Source organism: Chiloscyllium plagiosum, unplaced genomic scaffold (assembly GCF_037043375.1).
Source record: "Chiloscyllium plagiosum isolate Xiang-an unplaced genomic scaffold, Cpla_swu_hap1 HiC_scaffold_19, whole genome shotgun sequence".
Taxonomy (NCBI): Eukaryota; Metazoa; Chordata; class Chondrichthyes; order Orectolobiformes; family Hemiscylliidae; genus Chiloscyllium; species Chiloscyllium plagiosum.
In genome coordinates, this window is record NW_028270157.1 from 43,570,935 (window position 1) to 43,592,712 (window position 21,778).

Consider the following 21,778-nt stretch of genomic DNA (forward strand, 5'->3'; position numbering starts at 1 on the left):
ACGCGCACCGCGCCTACAGCTCCCGTTTTAGCTCAAAACAAGCAGCGCGTTTCACTCTGAGCTTTTCAAAACCCCAGCCTCGTACGCACCAAATCAAAGCACCCTTCCCAGTAACGTGATCCATCAAAAAGGTCCGAGGCTGATTCTAATTACACATATTTTAATCTATCGAGCTTCTTTGAAAGTAAATTGTTCAAGTAATACGTACCGGTCTCAAAATACAGCAGATGTTCTCAATCCTGTGGTAAAGAAGAAGGCGGCCATTCACTCCATTGGGTCAGCACTGCCTCCTCCAATAAGCATTTTGACTGAGCGTCACTCTCCTCCCAGACCTGAACCTCATTGTTCGAAGAAGATTTTAGTTGCATCATATTTAATTTGTTCCTCTGTCTGCTTCTCTTTCTTTCTCTCTCTCTCTGGACATCGTTTCAAACTATCTATCTCACCTTCCCCCATTTCATCAATACAAATGCTGTCCTTTCGCAGTTACGTTCAGTTCCGATGAGGGGTCGCCGGACTCGAAATGTTAATTCCTTTTTTTCTCAACATAGTTACTGCTCGACTCGCTGTGTTTATATAGCACTTCCTGGGTTTTTTTTGTTTGGAATTATGTATGTTGGCCGGAAACCTTTTCTCATGATCTTTCTTTGCATCTTAAATATGTTGTTGCATGGACTCTCTCAACCTTCTGTATTGCTGTTAGTCCTCAATTGTATTGTCTATCTGACACATAAGGTATTTATTTTAATTTATATCACCTCTTTCAATAAGAGAGGTCTGTATTTGTTTGCCTATGCTTTTTCTTTTGAATGAGTATACCCTAAAGTACCATCTCTTTGAAAGTAACCTCAGGTAATTTTTCCCATCATCCCAGCTCTGTTCTTGTCAAACTGAAATTGTCTCTCCCCAGTTAATTGTTCTTACTCTGGAGTGCCTCTTTTTCTATCATCTTCCTAAACCTTACAATATAATGATCATTGTCTCCGAAATGTTCCTCCACTAACTATTGATTGACTTGGCCCATCTCATTTCCAAGAATGAAGTTCAGTGCATTTTTTAGTGTTGGACTAGATACATACTGCTGTGGGAAGTTTTTCTGAACATAATCTCGGAACACTTGGCCCTCTCTGGCCTAAATGCTTTTTTCAACTTGTGTTTGTAATAGTCACTCTTCTGTGGTATTTCTGATAATGGGTTATCAACCTGAAATGCCACAGATTCATCTGACCTGAATATCTCCAGTATTTTCTTCTGTATTTCAGATTGCCAACAGCTACAATAATTTTCTTTATCAGAATGTACATTTAAACTCACACTTAGTGACATCTTTGGATTTTTGTTCTTTTTACCATCTTATTGAATTCCTCTTGCAGATTTTATTGGTCTTCAGAATTATTTATTCCCCTTCCTTTTTATTTTTGTACTGGCTGCTAATTTCAGTATTTCCTAGATCTATTCCCAATTATTTAAGATACTTTAATGGTCAAAGAATCATTGGAGCGATAAAGATTGAACATTGTCCATCAGAACCATTTGGAATCCCCAGTGAAACTAACTTCATTAGAATCGTCGAGGAAATTGAATTTGCAGTGCACCTGTGACTTCATTTAAGTCAGTGAATTTGGAGTGCTGACTCACTTAAGCAAATTACTTAACCAGGAAAAACTATAAGATTAGAAACCTCTCAAACTTTAAAGCCTGGGTAACTATTAAACTGAATCTTCAATTCATCATGCTCCCTATCTACTAAATCTGACCCCAACAGTTCCCCTTCCCTGTCTTGACCTGATTGCAGACCCCGGGCCGAATCCAACTAGACGAGCACTGGAGCCCAGTCTGACCTCTCTTTCCTGTAGTATGACATGTTCAAAGATCACTTTCCTGACCATCTCTACAGTCCCACCATTTTGTTATCACCTGTCAGACTGATGAAATTCCTCTGCATCTGAACATACACCTCCAGGCATATCAAATTCCCTACCTCGCATACCTTTCTCTGGTGGCCTGATATTCCTGAACCCAAACTCCCTTCCCACCCCAGCCTGACCTTCATAGAGCTGTCATCCCTTCCTCCACCTGGCCTGATTCTCTCAGCCGCAACACCTCACTCTCCACTGTGGACCCTATTTACCATTGCAGAAGGGGGTATGGTTTCTATAAAGATTTTCTTTGCTGCTGAATTCATGTAGTTCTGGAACAGTTTTGCAGTTGGAGGTCACTGTACAGGAATCTCCAGTGCACAGGCCACCATAAGTCGTGAGTAATTTTAATTCACTTAGGTTCAGAAATATGGTTTACTAATCTGGATGAAAAATCTGGACTAGAAGCTTAAGGTTTAAGTCCCTTCTATACCTTGTTGGCCATAGGAGAAGTATTCATTACGTGGTTCAATGAAATTAGTCCAACTTAAAACAAGAGGAATCAGAGCAGCAGATGTGACTACTGAACAAGTTAGATTCCAGTCCGAAATATGGCTTGCTAGGATATGTTTTTGGTTTAAACAAGGTGGTCTTCCTACACCTTGTGATCTTATGGTCTTATCACATTGGGAAAACTAAAACTTAAGCACACAATGCTGCAGGTTTGGTTTTAACAATAAAACAGAAGTTTATTATCCAAAAGAAATGAAGATTAATAGATAATCAAAAATACTTACACAGAACACAAATTTAAAGAGAGAGAATTCCTTTTTCTGATACACAATTACACATAGATTTGACTTAACAGATGCTTCTATTCCTGGTCTTGAGCATCTGATAGCCTCTTCCTTGAGCCTTCATATAACTGAGAGTGGACTTTCTCAGCTTCAAATACACCTTCATGTTTTTAAACAAAAACCTCTTGGACTTTAAACATTCTTCCTTACACTGAGGCAATTTATTTCATAACAGAACTGAACAATCTCCCTTCTTTATGAGTAATGATTTCACACATCCAGCTTCAGCCAATACTTCTGTAAAAGCTGCCCAACTGAAATTCAAAGGCTTTTTTTTATATATTCATTGGTTGCTTCCTCAATACAAAGGAAAAATATCAATTTCTGACTTTTAAACTGGAAGCTCAATACACAACTGTTTCTGTTGTTTTCTTGTAAAAACTCTCCCAAGGAAGAATTCCAACCAGTCTCTAATAATTATTTTTGTCAGGTTGTACTTTAAAAGAAACAATAATTGCTTCAGAGTTAACTATGAAAATATTCTGAAGGTGAATCATATCAGATTTGAAACATTAACTTTGTTTCCCTCTCCATAAATGGTGCCAGACTTGCTGAATTTCTCCAACACTTTGTTTTTATTTCAGGTTTCCAATGTCTGTGGTATTTTATTTTTCTATTAATTCTTAAAATGGAGAGACACACAAATCAGAATCCACATACCACAAATTGAAATCAAACTTACTATTTAAATAATTGTAAATCACACACCTTATATTGGAATTTTGATTATAGGTGACCTTATTGAAACATTCATGATGCTTGAGGACTTGACAGGGTAGATGTAGAAAGGTTGTTTCCCCTTGTGGAAGAATCTAGGCCCAGAGGGCATTATCTCAGAATAAAGGACTATCCATTTAAGACAGAGATGAGGAGGAATTTCTCCTCTAAAAGGGTGGTGAATCTGTGGACTGTTTTGCTGGAGAGGGCTGTGGAGGCTGGATTGTTAAATATATTCAAGACTAGAGAACCAAGAGTTATCAGAAAAGGTCAAGAAGGTGAATTATCAGATCAGCCATGATCTCATTGAATGGTGGAGCTGATCCAGTGGTAAGGTAGATGGCCTCCTTCTTTAGAGACCGCAATTTCCCTTCCCACGTGGTTAAAGATGCCCACCAACGCATCTCGTCCACATCCCACACCTCCGCCCTCAGACCCCACCCCTCCAAGCGTAACAAGGACAGACCACCCCTGGTGCTCACCTTCCACCCTACAAACCTCCGCATGAACCAAATCATCCGCCGACATTTCCGCCACCTCCAAAAAGACCCCACCACCAGGGATATATTTCCCTCCCCGTCCCTTTCCGCCTTCCGCAAAGATCGTTCCCTCCGTGACTACCTGGTCAGGTCCACGCCCCCCTACGACCCACCCTCCCATCCTGGCACTTTCCCCTGCCACCGCAGGAACTGTAAAACCTGTGCCCACACCTCCTCCCTCACTTCTATCCAAGGCCCTAAAGGAGCCTTCCATATCCATCAAAATTTTACCTGCACATCCACTAATATCATTTATTGTATCCGTTGCTCCCGATGTGGTCTCCTCTACATTGGGGAGAACTGGGCGCCTCCTAGCAGAGCGCTTTAGGGAATATCTCCGAGACACCCGCACCAATCAACAAAACCGCACCAATCAACAAAACCGCCCCGTGGCCCAACATTTCAACTCCCCCTCCCACTCTGCCAAGGATATGGAGGCGCTGGGCCTCCTCCACCGCCGCTCCCTCACCACCAGACGCATGGAGGAAGAACGCCTCATCTTCCGCCTCGGAACACTTCAACCCCAGGGCATCAATGTGGACTTCAACAGCTTCCTCATTTCCCCTTCCCCCACCTCATCCTAGTTTCAAACCTCCAGCTCAACACTGTCCCCTTGTCTTGTCCGACCTGCCCAGCTCCTTTTGCACCTATCCACTCCACCCTCTCCTCCCTGACCTATCACCTTCATCTCCTCCCCCACTGACCTATTGTACTCTATGCTACCCTCTCCCACCCCCACCCTCCTCAAGCTTATCTCTCCACGCTTCAGGCTCTCTGCCTTTATTCCTGATGAAGGGCTTTTGCCCAAAACGTCGATTTTGCTGAAGCTCCTTGGATGCTGCCTGAACTGCTGTGCTCTTCCAGCACCATTGATCCTGATCCAGTGGGCTGACTGTCCTACTTTGATTCCTATGCCTTGTGATCTTATGGTCTTATCACATTGGGAAAACTAAAGACTTGCAAGACCTGTAATTGATGGCCGGCATCCTAGGGTTTCAGAAGTAGTGGCTGTAAATATATGAATGTATTGTTATAACATTTCAAAGTTCCCTAGATTCTGGAAGGTCCCGTGGAATAGTAAACATAACACTTGCATTCAAGAAAGAAAGGAGAACAAAAGCATGAAATTTCAGACCAATTCAGCTAGAATCCATCATTAATAAGATGCAAAATATTTATAAAATCATAATACAATCAAGCACCGTTAACATAGCTTTATGAAAGGGAAATAGTTTGACAAATTTATTAGAGTTCTTACAGAATGGAGCAGGCAGGGTGGATAAAAGAAACCAACAGATGCAGTTTATTTGGATTTTGAAAAAGACATTCAACAAGGTGCAATTTAAATGGTTAGTGCTTTAGATAAGAGCATATGGCGTTTGGGTAGCATGCCTGCTAATTTTTCTTTTATTCTTACTTATGAGGTCCATGTGCGATAGCAACGTCTGGAACCAGAAATCAATGCAAGAAAGGTGTTGGCATGCCGATTGCTGTGGACAGACCCTCGAAGAGGATTTCTCATTTGTCCTGAATTTCAGAATGCAGTTTTTTGTATTTCTTTGCCAGGATTAATTGATAATTTTCAGGTTAGCAAACAAGTGGAATGCCATAGGGATCAGAGTTAGAGCTTGAATTATTTATGATTGCGAGTTGGGAAAAGGACCAAATTTGTTTATGATATTATGAGTAAAGGTAGGAAAAAACTTGTGAGGATGTTACAGAGTTTGCAAATAGATACGTTGAGTAGGTTAAGTGAGGGTATTAGATCAGATACCCTACAGTGTGGAAACAGGCCCTTTGGCCCAATAAGTCCACACCAACCCTCTGAAGAGTAACCCACCCAGAACCATTTCCCGTCTGACCAATGCACCTAACACTATGGATAATTTAGCATGGCCAATTCACCTAATCTTTGGACTGTGGGAGGAAACCCATGCAGACACGGGAGAATGTGCAAACTGCAAACTCCACACAGCCAGTCGCCGAGGCTGGAATCTAACCTGGGATCCTGGTGCTGTGAGCCACCGTGCCGCCCTGATTTCTGTCAGAGGGTCATTCATCTTTGTAAATCTCTTCTACAAACAGCAGTGCAGGCTGACACAAAAACACAAATTGCTCGAAAAACCTAGCAGGTCTGGAAGCATCTGTGCGTTTTGAGTCCCGGTGAGCCTTCTTAAGAACAGCGGAGAGTGAATCGTTGAATATAAGCAAAGCTCAAATCATGCACCATACACTTTAAAAATTAGTGAGAAGTCTTTGAGTGATCGACATCAGTGCAGCTAACCTCTCCAATAATCCTTCCCCCCCACTCTATCTTCTGCATATACACCGACATTTCCCTAACTGCCATTAGTTTTGAGGAACGGTCACCGAACCCGAAACGTTAACTCTGATTTCTCTTCACAGGTGCTGCAAGAACCTGCTCAGCCTTTCCAGCAATTTCAGTTTTAGTTTTCTCTCCAGTACTGGACTGTGTATTACTGCTGTTCCAACCCCATAGAGAGAGGGTTGTGAGCATGCGCCGGATTGGTTACAGTAGGAGCAGGCGCAGTCGATGGAGTTGGTGGCCCCGCCTCTCAGCTGGCGGGGAGGGGAGCGTGGAGGAGGGGGAGGGGAGCGTGGAGGAGGGGGAGGGGAGCGTGGAGGAGGGGGAGGGGAGCGTGGAGGAGGGGGAGGGGCGGGGCGGGGCTAACGCGGGTGTCTGGTTGCGGGGTGGGCGGTAATAATCACCATAGTGACCGGGAACAGACTGCGGCTGACATATCCATCCCAGCCGAGTCGGAGAGCCTGAGCGCAGCGCAGCAGAGCAGAGCAGACGGCCTGCCCTTTCTTTCCCGTTACCTGTAAGTATCACCCGGAGCTCGGTCTGTTGCAGAACTAGGCCCCAGGAGCGGCCTGCTGCATCCGGCTTTATGGCAGTCTGTCAATGCAGCTTCAGTGCTGGCTCAGGGCCGCAGGCTTGTGTGGGCAGTGCAGTTTGTGAACGCAAAGAGGTTTTGTGCGTGAGCTGTATGGAACTTCAGAAACGAAAGTGAAATTGCTCATAATAGGATCCAGTAAATCAACGTGTCTTTTTTGTTGTGTAATGTCACCGTGTGTATTTCCTACAAACGTTGGTGGGATATTGTCAAAAATCACACAACACCAGATTATAGACCAACGGATTCGTTTGGAAGCACTAGCTTTCGAGACGCTGCTTCGTTAGGTGGTTGTGGAGCAGGACCATACGACCCAGAATTTACCGCAAAAGATTACAGTGAACAAACCGAGATTGTTAAATCTTTCATCTTTTATGGGTGAACTTGGATTTGCAGAATTACATTTGCAGATACATTATATTTTGCTCAAAAAATGCAGAATCTGCAAGTAGTCAATGCAGGTAGTGAATCCATATAATCTTTGTCATATAATTTTTATATATATTTTTATGTATAATTTTAATATTTATAATATTTATATATAATTTTATATATGACTTATATATAACTTTGTAAATAGAACCAATTTGACTGTCACCTTTTAAGGTACTGGCTGAGCTGAGATGACACCTTTTGTTATAAAACCTTAAATTACTTGAGAATGTGACTTAAAAGAAGTTCTGGGATTTACATACATATTAAAGATATGAAACCAGCCAATCCATTCTAAAAAATGAAAGACTTGACAATCCATGTTTGTTCAATGTATCATTATGTCACGTAATAAGACCATAAGACATAGGTGTGGAAGTAAAGCCATTCGGCCCATCGAGTCCACTCTGCCATTTAATCATGGCTGATGGGCATTTCAACTCCACTTACCTGCATTCTCCCCGTAGCCCTTAATTCCTTGTGACATCAAGAATTTATCAATCTCTGCCTTGAAGACATTTAGCGTCCCGGCCTCCACTGCACTCCGCAGCAATGAATTCCACAGGCCCATCACTCTCTGACTGAAGAAATGTCTCCACATTTCTGTTCTGAATTGACCCCCTCTAATTTTAAGGCTGTGTCTGCGGGTCCTAGTCTCCCCGCCTAACGGAAACAATTTCTTAGTGTTCACCCTTTCCAAGCCATATATTATCTTGTAAGTTTCTATTAGATCTCTCCTTAACCTTCTAATCTCCAATGAGTACAATCCCAGGATCCTCAGCCGATCCTCCTATGTTAGACCTACCATTCCAGGGATCATCCGTGTGAATCTCGCTGGATACGCTCCAGTGCCAGTATGACCCTCCTGAGGTGTGGGGCCCAAAACTGGACACAGTACTCCAAATGGGGCCTAACCAGAGCTTTACAAAGTCTCAGTAGCACATCGCTGCTTTTATATTCCAACCCTCTTGAGATAAATGACAACATTGCATTTGCTTTCTTAATCACGGATTCAACCTGCATGTTTGCCTTAAGAGAATCCTCGACTAGCACTCCCAGATCCCTTTGTACTTGGTCTTTATGAATTTTCTCACCGTTTAGAAAGTAGTCCATACTTGTATTCTTTTTTCCAAAGTGCAAGACCTTGCATTTGCTCACATTGAACTTCATCAGCCATTTCCTGGACCACTCTCCCAAACTGTCTAGATCCTTCTGCAGCCTCCCCACTTCCTCAGTACTACCTGCCCTGTCCACCTATCTTCGTATCATCGGCAAACTTCACTAGAATGCCCCCAGTCCCTTCATCCAGATCATTAATATATAACGTGAACAGCTGCGGCCCCAACACTGAACCCTGTGGGACACCGCTTGTCACCGGCTGCCATTCCGAAAAAGAACCTCTTATCCCAACTCTCTGCCTTCTGTCAGACAGCCAATCCTCAATCCATGCCAGTAGCTCACCTCGAACACCACCTCACCTTACTCAGCAGCCTCCCATGTGGCACCTTATCAAAGGCCTTTTGGAAGTCTAGATAGACCACATCCACTGGGTTTCCCTGGTCTAACCTACTTGTCACCTCTTCAAAGAATTCTAATAGGTTTGTCAGGCACGACCTCCCCTTACTAAATCCATGTTGACTTGTTCTAATCTGACCCTGCTCTTCCAAGAATTTAGAAACCTCATCCTTAACGATGGATCCTAGAATTTTACCAACAACCGAGGTTAGGCTAATTGGCCTATAATTTTCCATCTTTTGTCTTGATCCTTTCTTGAACAATGGGGTTACAACAACGGTCTTCCAATCATCCGGGGCTTTCTCTGACTCCAGTGACTTTTGAAAGATCTCAACCAACACCTCCGCTATTTCCTCAGCCGCCTCCCTCAGAACTCTAGGATGTAGCCCATTGGAGCCAGGAGATTTGTCAATTTTAAGACCTTTTAGCTTTTCTAGCACTATCACTTTTGTAATGGCAACCATATTCAACTCAGCCCCCGACTCCCTTTAATTGTTGGGATATTACTTATGTCTTTCACTGTGAAGACTGACGCAAAGTACTTATTAAGTTTAGATTAGATTACATTACAGTGTGGAAACAGGCCCTTCGGCCCAACAAGTCCACACCGACCCGCCAAAGCGCAACCCACCCATACCCCTACATTTACCCCTTACCTAACACTACAGGCAATTTAGCATGGCCAATTCACCTGACCTGCACATCTTTCTCCAGCTATTTCCTTATCTCCCATCACTAGCCTTCCAGCATCAGTTTGAAGTGGCCCAATGTCTACTTTTGCCTGTCGTTTGTTTCTTATGTATTGAAAGAAACTTTTACTATAATTTCTAATATTACTGGCTAGCCTATCTTCATATTTGATCCTCTCCTTCCTTATTTCTCTCTTTGTTATCCTCTGTTTGTTTTTGTAGCCTTCCCAATCTTCTGATTTCCCAGTGCTCTTGGCCACTTTATAGGGTCTCTCTCTTTTTCTTTGATACATTTCCTGACTTCCTTTGTCAGCCATGGCTGTCTAATCCCTCCCCAGATAATCTTTCTTTTCTTGGGGATGAACCTCTGTACTGTGTCCTCAATTATACCCACAAACTCCTGCCATTTTTGTTCTACTGTCTTCCCTGCTAGGCTCTGCTTCCAGTCGATTTTCGTCAGTTCCTCTCTCATGCCCTCATAATTACCTTTGTTTAACTGTAACACCATTACATCCGATTTTGCCTTCTCTCTTTCAAACTGCAGACTGAACTCTACCATATTATGATCGCTGCTTCCTAAGTGTTCCCTTACTTTAAGATCTTTTATAAAGTCTGGTTCATTACAAAGCACTAGGTCCAAAACAGCCTGCTCCATGACAAGCTGTTCCAAAAAGCCATCCTGTAAGCATTCCAAGAATTCCCTTTCTTTGGATCCACTGGCAACATTATTTACCCAGTCCACCTGCATATTGAAGTTCCCCATGATTACCGTGACCTTGCCTTTCTGACATGCCTTTTCTATTTCCCGGTACATGTTGGGTCTCTGGTCCTGACCACTGTTGGGAGGTCTGTACATAACTCCCATTATGGTTTTTTTGCCTTTGTGGTTTCTCAATTCCACCCACACAGACTCCACATCATCTGACCCTATGTCATTAAGTGCCATAGGTTTAATTTTGTTCTTAACTAACAAGGCCACCCTGCCCCCTCTGCCCACCTCCCTGTCTTTTCGATAAGTTGTAAATCCTTGGATGTTTAACTGCCAGTCCTGAACCCCCTGCAACCATGTCTCTGTGATGCCTACCACATCATAATAATTCACGATGATCTGTGCCGTTAGTTCATCTACTTTGTTACGAATGCTACGAGCATTCAGGTAAAGTGCCTTAATGCTAACATTCTTATCATTAGAGATATTGGAAATCATAAGATGTCTGAGGTTATCCTTCCTTTTTGTTGCATTCCTAATCTGCCTCAAGGTTAAATCCACCTGCATACATGCTATCCTCCTGCTTACCTTTCCATTTAACTTCATACTCCCTGTCGCTTTCACTTTCCCTTCCTCCCAACTCAGAAGTTGAAAGTCCTACTGACCACCCTATTTATCCTCTTCGCTAGAACATTGGTACCAGATCCGTTCAGATGGAGACCGTCCTAACGATACAGATCCCCCTGGTTCCAAAACTGATGCCAATGCCCCATGAAGTGGAATCCCTCTTTCCCACACCAATCCCTTAGCCACATGTTTACTTCCCTAGTTTTCTTATCCCTATGCCAATTGGCATGTGGCTCAGGCAGTAATCCGGAGATTATGACCCTTGAGGACCTGTACTTCAATTTCCTTCCTAGTGCTTGATAATCCCCAAACAGATCCTCCACCCTAGCTTTGCCTATGTTGTTAGTCCCAACGTGGACCACAACAACTGGATCCTCCCCCTCCCGCTTCAATATCCTTTCAAGCCGGTTGGAGATGTCCCGCACTCTGGCACCGGCAGGCAACACACCATGCAAGACTCCCGATCTGGCTTGCATAGGATACTATCTGTCCCCCTAATTATAGAATCCCCTATAACAACTACTTGTCTTTTTGCTCCCCCCTTTTGAATGGCTTTTTGCACCATGGTGCCGTGGTCAGCTGGCTCATCCTGTCCAGAGCTGTTTTCCTCATTCGTATAGGGAGCAAGAATCTCATACCTGTTGGACAAGATCAAGGGCAGAGGCTCCTGCACTCCTGAACTCACTTACAGTGACACTCTGATGTCCCTGATCACTAACTGAATGTGAATTACTTAATCTCCCAGGTGTGAGTGCCTCCTGAAACAAAGCATCCAGGTAACCCTCCCTCTCCCGGATGTGCCACAGTGTTTGAAGCTCAGATTCCAGATCATCAACTCTGAGCCGGAGTTCTTCCAGCAACCAACACTTGCTGCAGATGTGGTCACTGCCATTCACAATGGGATCAGCCAGCTCCCACATCATACAGCTACAGCACATCACCTGCCCAGCCATCTCTGCTTAGTTAATTACTTTATTACTTTGTATAGGTTTGAGTTAAAATACTTTAATCATTTGCTGTAGATTGTGTCTTATGATCCTGCTTCACAACCACCTCAAGACTCTATGACTCTAAGCAGCACTCCGAGTACTTCCAAATAAACCTATTAGACTATAACCTGGTGTTCTGCAATTTTTAACTTTGTCCACCCCAGTCCTACACTGGCTCCTCCAAGTCATGGTGGGATATTGACCATGTAACTTGGGCTTGCTTAGCCAACATATTCTTTCCAACTCAAGCCATTGCCTCTCCTTTCATCACACTTCGAGTCATAGAGATGTACAGCATGGAAACAGACCCTTCAGTCCAACCCATCCATGCCGACCAAATATCCCAACCCAATCTAGTCCCACCTGCCAGCACCTGGCCCATATCCCTCCAAACCCTTCCTATTCATATACCCATCCAAATGCCTTTTAAATGTTGCAATTGTACCAGCCTCCACCACATCCTCTGGCAGCTCATTCCATACATGTACCACCCTCTGTGTGAAACATTGCCCCTTAGGTCTCTTTTATATCTTCCCCCTCTCACCCTAAACCTATGCCCTCTAGTTCTGGATTCCCCAATCCCAGGGAAAAGACTTTGCCTAATTATCCTATCCATGCCCCTCATAATTTTGTAAACCTCTACAAGGTCACCCCTCAGCCTCCGATGCTCCAGGGAAAACAGCCCCAGCCTGTTCAACCTCTCCCTATAGCTTAAGTCCTCCAACCCTGGCAACATTCTTTGTAAATCTTATCTGAACCCTTCCAAGTTTCACAACATCTTTCCGATAGGAAGGAGATCAGAATTGCAAGCAATATTCCAACAGTGGCCTAACCAGTGTCCTGTACAGCCACAACATGACCTCCCAACTCCTGTACTCAATACTCTGACCAATAAAGGAAAACATATCAAATGCCGCCTTCACCATCCTATCTACCTGCAACTCCATTTTAAAGGAGCTGTGAACCGCACTCCAAGGTCTCTTTGTTCAGCAACACTCCCTAGGACCTTACCAATAAGTGTATATGTCCTGTTAAGATTTGCTTTCCCAAAATGTAGCACCTTGCATTTATCTGAATTAAACTCCATCTGCCACTTCTCAGCCCATTGGCCCATCTGGTCCAGGTCCTGTTGTAATCTGAGGTAACTCTCTTTGCTGTCCACTGCACCTCCAATTTTGGTGTCATCTGCAAACTTATTAACTGTACCTCTTCTGCTCGCATCCAAATCATTTATGTAAATGACAAAAAGTACTGGACCCAGCACCGATCCTTGTGGCACTCCACTGGTCACAGGCCACCAGTCTGAAAAACAACCCTCCACCACCACCCTCTGTCTTCTACCTTTGAGCCAGTTCTGTATCCAAATGGCTAGTTCTCCCTCTATTCCATGAGATCTAACCTTGCTAATCCGTCTCCCATGGGGAACCTTGTCGAACGCCTTACTGAAGTCCATATAGATCACATCTACTGCTCTGCCCTCATCAATCCTCTTTGTTACTACTTCAAAAAACTCAATCAAGTTTGTGAGACATGATTTCCAAAGACATGTTGACTATCCCTAATCAGTCCTTGCCTTTCAAAGTACATGTACATCCTGTTCCTCAGGATTCCCTCCAACAACTTGCCCACCCCTCACCGGTCTATAGTTCCCTGGCTTGTCTTTACCGCCCTTCTTAAACAGTGGCACCATGTTTGCCAACCTCCAGTCTTCCGGCACCTCACCTGTGACTATCAATGATACAAATATCCCAGCAAGAGGACCAGGAATCACTTCTCTAACTTCCCACAGAGTCCTCGAGTACACCTGATCAGGTCCTGGGGATTTATCCACCTTTAACCGTTTCAAGACATCCAGCACTTCCTCCTCTGTATTCTGGACATTTTGCAAGATGTCACCATCTATTTCTCTACAGTCTATATCTTCCATATCCTTTTCCACAGTAAGTACTGATGCAAAATATTCATTTAGTATCTCCCCCTTTTTCTGTGGCTCCACACAAAGGCCGCCTTGCTGATCTTTGAGTGGCCCTATTTTCTCCCTAGTTACCCTTTTGTCCTTAATATATTTGTAAAAACCCTTTGGATTCTCCTTAATTCTATTTGCCAAAGCTATCTCAAGTCCCCTTTTTGCCCTCCTGATTTATCTCTTAAGTATACTCCTACTTCCTTTATACTCTTCTAAGGATTCACCTGACATATGTTTTCTTCTTTTTCTTAACCAAACCCTCAATTTCTTTAATCATCCAGCACTCCCCATACCTACCAGCCTTCCCTTTCACCCTGACAGGAATATACTTTCTGCGGATTCTCGTTATCTCATTTCTGAAGGCTTCCCATTTTCCAGCCGTCCCTTTACCTGCGAACATCTGCCTCCAACCAGCTTTCGAAAGTTCTTGCCTAATTCCATCAAAATTGGCCTTTCTCCAATTTAGAACTTCAACTTTTAGATCTGGTCTATCCTTTTCCATCACGATTTTAAAACGAATAGAATTATGGTCACTAGCCCCAAAGTGCTCCCTCACTGACACCTCCGTCACCTGCCCTGCCTTATTTCCCAAGAGTAGGTCAAGTTTTGCACCTTCTCTAGTAGGTACATCCACATACAGAATCAGAAAATTGTCTTGTACACACTTAAGAAATTCCTCTCCGTCCAAAGCTTTAACACTATGGCAGTCGCAGTCGATGTTTGGAAAGTTAAAATCCCCACCCATAACTACCCTATTATTCTTACAGATAGCTGGCATCTCCTTACAAGTTTGTTTCTCAATTTTGCTCTGACTACTTGGGGATCTATAATACAATCCCAATAAGGTGATCATCCCTTTCTTATTTGTTTTAATATTTTATTGTTTTCTTTCTTATCAACGTTTGCCTTTCGTCATATTCTGAATTTCAACTACATTTGGTTTTTTTGACTTTGGAAGAACATACATTTCTTTTCATTGCTGAAGAAAGGTATGGAGTAGAAGCTTTTTCTCTCGCACTCATAGGGAAAGGTGCATGAATGCCAAGTTTCAGATATTGAAATTTATATCGGGAGAAAAAAAAAACGTTGATGTTGATTGGCTGAGGCAGTGATGTACAATCCCGTAGCAAGTCCTCAGGGGTCAAAAAGTGTGGTGTTGGAAAAGCACAGCAGGTCAGGGAGCATCCGAGGAGCAGGAGAGTCAAAGTTTCAGGTATAAGGGCTTATGCCTGAAACGTCAACTCTCCTGCTCCTTGGATGTTGCCTGACCTGTTGTGCCTTTCCATCCCCACACCTTTCGACCTGATCGTTAGCATCTGCAATCCTCACTTTCTCTCAAGTCCTCAAGGGTGCATGAAAGAAATTTGGTTATCATATTACATTCGAAAATATGGAGTTATAGTACTTTACAGAATGATCCATGAGAGCAAATTATGTACTTTTTGCGTAGCACTTGTTTTGGTGCAGGAAACCTGGCAGATAGTTTTCATAGAGCAAGCTCCTGCTATTCATAATATGTAAATAGCCATATCTTATTTTGTGATTTGCTTGAGGGATAAACATTGGCCAGGTCACTGTGGATAATTTAATTACTCTTCAAAATAAACCAATGAGCTCTTTCGCATAAATCTTTGAGGTGATTGAGGGCTTGATTTAAATCCTCCAAGTAATGGTACCTTTGACAATACAGCACTTCCTTGGATGTTTGGGACCTGAAGTTCACTGTTGCAAGGATGTGATCAACTAAGTCATGACTGAGACACAAAAGCCAGAGGATGTTGTAATCTTTAAACAAACTTGAATGAATGAAAGCCCTGTGTGCATATGTTATTTCCTTGCAAGTAGTCTGTGGAACAGGATATACTTGACCAAAAAGGTGTGTGCCAAGTCAAAGGCCAAAAATCTGAAAGTTTGAAATTGCATGATTTTGCTTATTTTTGTTACTTCTATCCAAGTTGACATAATGTAGATTTTGGTGACAAACTTAATGGTGCTGATAAGTTTAATGATCTTGCTGTTTTCTTTGGTTTAAGAAGTCATTGGTCTGGGAAGATGATGTTGAAGTAAGCTTGGGAGTGAATTTCTGCAGTGTCAAACAGACAGTAGGTATACCTTATTACTAAATGCCATGGGAGAGGACTGTTAAGTGGCAAGCAGATGGTCAGTCAGATTTCCTGATTGGTTATTAGACATATCCTAACACTGTGTAAGCATTTAATCAGGCTGCTAATTTGAAGCTTATATGAAGTGAAGAGGCTTTGAGGAACCATTTGGTGTGGTATTTGTCAGAACATATCCAGCCATTCCCACTTTGTTATAGCTATGTTGCTACAATGGCTGGCTTCGTTAACTCTGTTTAGCGATAAAACCCAGGGATGTTCAGTGGCGATTCATGAATTGAAGATGAAGGTGATGGGCATTGTCTGACATGTCAGTTCAAGACTATGTATTTGTCCTTATTCTGTGAGATCAGAATTAGTAAACTTGTGTGAGTAAATGTAAATGATTGAACACTGTAGAATCATTCATATATGGTCCCATTACTGATCGTAAGGAGTTAATCTTTTTGCAGCAAACGAAGATGCTTGGTTTGAGGACATTGCACTTAGAAACTCCAGCATGAGATCATGAGGTATTAATTGGCCTTACTGTAACCATCTATGTTTGCTCCGTGTGATTCAAGCCCTTGGACTGGGTCTCCCATGACTTGTAAGCCTGTAGAAATGCATCTTCTGTATTTTGTCAGATGGTAATCAAACTTTTAAAGCATGGTTAGGAAAAAAAAATTTAAAATCCAAAGCTTGTGCTTGAAGGAGAACACGGGACAGCTGTTACTTTCCTAGATCACCTTGGTCAGCGAATTGAGGCTGTTATCCCTCAAATATCCTGACTTTGTGTAATTTGGATCACTTATAAAAATTGTGAATATTTAGCTCCTTTTGAAGTAAGATTAGCAGTGGTAACTGATGAAAGTAATGAATGGCATCCTAATAGATGTGATGTCTTTTAGCTGAGCTTTTACAATGAGTGCCTGCATTTGTTACGACATGGGGTAAACCTCTCTAATTTAAACCAACCACACAGAAAAGATTCACCTCGTGCTGTAATCTGTTAAAATTCGAGAGGCAAAGAACTATCCCAGAGGTCACTATTTAAAGTAAAATGTAACAACTGTTGTTCTTTAAGTCCAGCAGAGAATATTAAAACCAACTACTGTTTACAACTGCTTTCTCTTAAACCTATCTTTTACCTCCCACTCTACAATACCAGTCCGATTTTTTTATTTAAAGAAAATGCCGATTAAGATTTACAACCAAAAATCACGTTTCAAAGCCAGTCAGCTTTACCAATTCTCCTTTGCAGACTTTGCTCTGTAGATTCTCTCCAGGTTGGCCTCGATGTTCTATTGCACTGACTCCCCAAGACAGGTACCTGTGAGAGAGTTCTTCAGCTAGCAGTCTGCATTTGTTGGTTTTTGGCAATTCTTCCCCTAACTGTTCAAAATGTCTGGTTTTATACCCCAAAATTTCGGATCCTTTCATTGTTTTTAATACTATCAAATTTGATTTTGGTATTTTGGGGCGTGATTTAAACTGATTAGCAGAATTTGACTTTCTTTTTGTTTCATGGCAACCCATCTGCTGCTATTTGTTTCAACCAAATGTTACGTTGTTACCTTGTACAGGACTCTGAACTTTGTCAGTCGTAGCTAGCTTTTCAATTCTCTTAAAAGCACAGTACATCTCTACACCTTCATAACACGCCCCCCCCTTAAGAAAAAAGAACCATCATAATGAAAAGATGGCTTTTTTTTAATCTATTCCTTAACCACAATATCATGACATATATTAACTTATTAACATTGAATAGATGACAATCTTATCTACTGTTTTCCAGTTAAATGCGCGATAATGCATTTGCAATTACATATTTACAAACTGCAACATGTACGACATGTAAATTAATTTTTAAAGCATTCCAAGAATGTAAGAGGACTGTGATCTGTGTACACAACTGTCTCCGACACGTTGTTCATGACATACACATTAAAAATGTCGTAAGGCCAATACTAAACTCAATAGTTCTTTCTCGATTATGGAATATTTCCTCTGGTGGATGTTGAGTTTCTTCAAAAAGTAACCAACTGGCAGTTCAATCCCATCCTCATCTTCCTGTAGTAGTACAGCTCCGACTCCTATGTCACGAGCATCTATGGCAACTTTAAAAGATTTTGAAAAGTTTGGTGTAGCTAAAACTGATGCAGTGGTTAATATTGCTTTCAAATGGTCGAATGCATCGTTCGGTCCACCGAAACTTTGTGTTGTTGTTCAGCAAATCAGTTAATGATTCGCTTTCGCGAATTCCGTTTTTTTGATGTTTATTACCAGTTTTGCTTCTCGTAGTTGGCCAAAGAGGTCTGCCAACTGTACCATGTGATCTTTCCAGGACTTACTCAAGATCACTACATTGTCCAAATAGACTGCACAGTTTGTTAACCCAGGCACAACTCTATTCATAATTCTTTGGAATGTGGTGGGTACTTCATTTCAAAGGGCATCACTTTGAATTGATATAGCCCATTTGGGGTTATAAATGAAGAAATTTATTTTATCATCTCTGGTAAAGGTACCTGCCAGTAACCACGCAGTAAGTCCACCTTGGTAACGTAACTGGCTTGTCCAACTTTCTTGATATAGGAGAAAGTGAGGTCTGCAGATGCTGGAGATCAAAGTAGGGCCTGAAGAAGGGCCTGTGCCCGAAACGTCGAATCTCCTGTTCCCTAGATGCTGCCTGACCTGCTGTGCTGTTCCAGCAATAAAGTTTCAACAACTTTCTTGATATAGTCCTCCAATCTTAGAATTGAATATGAGTCCGATTTTGTAACGCGTTGACCTACCATGCAATCCATGCAAAAACATTGAGTCCTGTCTGGTTTGGGAACTAAAACAATCGGCAAGCTCCACTCGCTATGGCTTGGTTCGATGATATCCTTATTGAGTATTGCCTCCACCTCCTGCTATCCGGCTTTTAAAGGATTAAGGTGATAGGGTGTTGTTTTATTGGAGCAGTTTTCCCTATGTCATGTACAATAGCATCTGATTCTTATATATGTACTTATACTGCTGTAACAAACCTTTCAACTGTGTTCTATGCTCGTGAGACAGATAGTTTACTAACCTATCCCACTCCTCAAAGATTTAATCTATTTTGAAGCACATCAAAATCCACACCATCTGGATTTGATTCCTCGCTCTGCGGGACAGTAACTAACACCTGTTTCTCCAGTTCTTTCTCTCTGGAGGACTACACTCATTTATAACCCATGTGAAAGGTTCTTCAAATGCAGGAATTGGCAACAAAAGTGTTAGTTTTATTACCGCCTGTGGCTTACCTACCGTTTGGCACTTATGACATGTACGGCAAAAGTTAACCACGTCCTTGTACATTCCAGGCCAATAAAAATGTTTTTGTACCTTAGCCTTTCATCCCTAGGTGACCTCCAACAGATAGTTCATGTGCTACCCATAACACTTTCTCTCTATATGCTACTGTTAATGCAATCAGGTATGCTTTGGCCCATTTCTCCTCTGTGCTGACCTGCTGTGGTTTCTACTTCCTTTTTAGGATTTTATCTTTCAGATAATAACCCTCTGGAATATTCTCTGCCTCTGTTTTGGAGTATGCATCCACATAAATGTCTTTTTATCATCTTGTCTTTCTGTTGCTGCAAGTCCCTTAGCCTTTCGGGGCTAAATACATCTGTCTGACCCTCTGCCTGTTCAGGTTTTTCCTGCACCATTATGTCATACAGCGTGTCCGCTAACTGAACCTCAACTCCTTCCTTCATCTTTCTCTTTAGTTTTTGCTTTGTGCTGCGACTTATGATAGTGGGATCTGGTTACTACACAGTCTGGGAAAATACCAGGATATTTCCGTTTTTAACTCCTCAGTTTCTTGGTCTTCCTTAGGCTTCTCCACAACAAGAGATGTCACTCCCACCTTGGACCCTGCCCAATCATTCCCAAGAACAAACGGGATTCCTGCAATTGACACCCTGTCAATCACTCCCACTGTAATCTCCCCAATCTTGAGTTGGCACTCCAACCTGATTTACATAGGGGAATGCTAAATTTCTGTCTATCTATCCTACAAATTACCACACTCTAAGGTAACAGATCAGAAAAAGTGCAAGTTTACTCATCTCATACTATCAGCGACTGGTTAGATCCTGTGTCTCTCAAAATTATAACTACTTGCCCATCTCTCCTTGTTCTTTCTGAGTAAACCTTACCCACAGAGGCAAATTCTTTATAGAGATCAGATAATAACTTCATACCAGCCCCTGCCTAGGCTGTGCACTGTCCTGCAGCTCCTCAGCTCTTCTTGGGGTTTCCTTTACTACCTTCACTAATGCCACTGGCTGAACTTCTTTTCCCACATCTTTTCCCACAGTTCCTTTCTTTAACAACCAGCACTGTGACTACGTGTCCCACTTTACCACAGTGGAAACACTTGATGCCTTTCACCTCCTTTCCACCCTTTTGGGCTTCTTTTTTAACCTATGGTAAATTCTTACTAGTAAATTCTTACTCTACTCTTGGTTTCGTAGTGTAGAATCTTACCTTCTCCCAACTTCTATCCCTCAGAGAACAAAATTCTGGTCGGAAGCTTGTCTTATGCACCAACATGTACTTATCTGCTAATCCAGCTGCCCTTCTCACTTCCTGAACTTCCTGCTTCTCAATGTGAATTCTTATAAACTCTGGGAGTAAGTTTTTAAACACCGCCAGCAGAATTATCTCTCTTAGAGCCTCATAGGGCCTATCTATCTTTCAAGCACACACCCATCTATCAAAATGACAATGTTGAATTCTTTCTAACTCAATGTAAGTCTGACCTGGTTCCTTCTTTATGTTTCTGAACCACAGTTTATACATTTCTGGTACTAATTCATAAGCACTTAAAATAGCCTGTTTGACCTCTTCATAATCTCTTGACCCCTTATCTGACAGTTGAGTCTGAACTAGCATTACCCATAAATCCTTGGACCACTCCAGCCAATTTTTCAAATGAAATAAAGAAGTTTTCAATTCTTCCTCATCAAAATGTGTTGAAGTTTTGACATATTTGTATATATCACTACCTTCTCTTTTAATCTCCATCCTGTTAACTTGACTTTGCTGACGAAATCACTGGTTCTCTGGTTCAAATTCTCTTTTTCTCTCTCCCTTCCTCCTCTCTTTGCTCAGCCAGGAATCTTCTCTCTCTTCTTCTCTCTGGCTTTCTTTTTCTTCTCTCTCACTTTCTCTCTCCCTTTGTTTATCTTCTAACTCCATTTACCTTAATTGTAATTTAAATTTTCTTCCTCGACTGCACTTGTCTGTTTCTCTGACACATCTAAGTGTTTGAGCAATTCCGTTACAATTTCAGCTTTTGTCCTTGGTTGAACTCAAATCTAACCTCTTTGCTAATTCTAAAAGTATGGCCTTTTTCTTTCCTTCTAAACTTTCTTGGCAAATTTGAGACTCGCCTTCAAATCCCAGAACCCCTTTAGCAATTTTAAGAGCCATTTCTCTCACTTTTAAGTCTACAAGTCTCTCCAAGTCACCGAAATTAAACAAATTGTCTCACTTACGTTTTATTTAAAGGTCTAGGAAACTAACCGGAAAGTGTTTAAATCTACTGGGCTTTTTTATATCCCTAATCTATTCAAATCTGTCCAAATCTCAGACTGGATCTGTCTAAACCTGTTCAAATCGCAGATGAAAGCCCCCAAACTGTTAGGACACGGGGTAAACCTCTCTGCTAATTTAAACCAGCCACACAGAAAAGATTCACCTCGTGCTGTAATCTGTTAAAATTTAAGAGGCAAAGAACTATCCCAGAGGTCACTATTTAAAGAAAAAAATTAACAACTTTATTCTTTATGTGCAACAGAGAATATTAAAACCAACTACTAT

At 42.0% G+C, this 21,778-nt stretch overlaps 1 protein-coding gene across 4 annotated transcripts in view; it reads left to right on the forward strand.

The window, feature by feature from the left end:
* Positions 1–6,684: 6,684 nt before the first annotated feature.
* The window catches only part of fbxo7 (F-box protein 7), a 42,769-nt gene continuing 27,675 nt past the window's right edge, over positions 6,685–21,778 (forward strand). For 2 of the 4 annotated variants that reach the window (XM_087997269.1, XM_043709417.2), the window contains exon 1: positions 6,685–6,815. The gene's annotated coding sequence lies outside the window, so the exon portion shown is untranslated. Of the gene's footprint in view, positions 6,816–7,091; positions 7,352–21,778 lie in introns of those variants that run through there. The other 2 variants (XM_087997270.1, XM_087997271.1) reach the window with 2 other exon arrangements.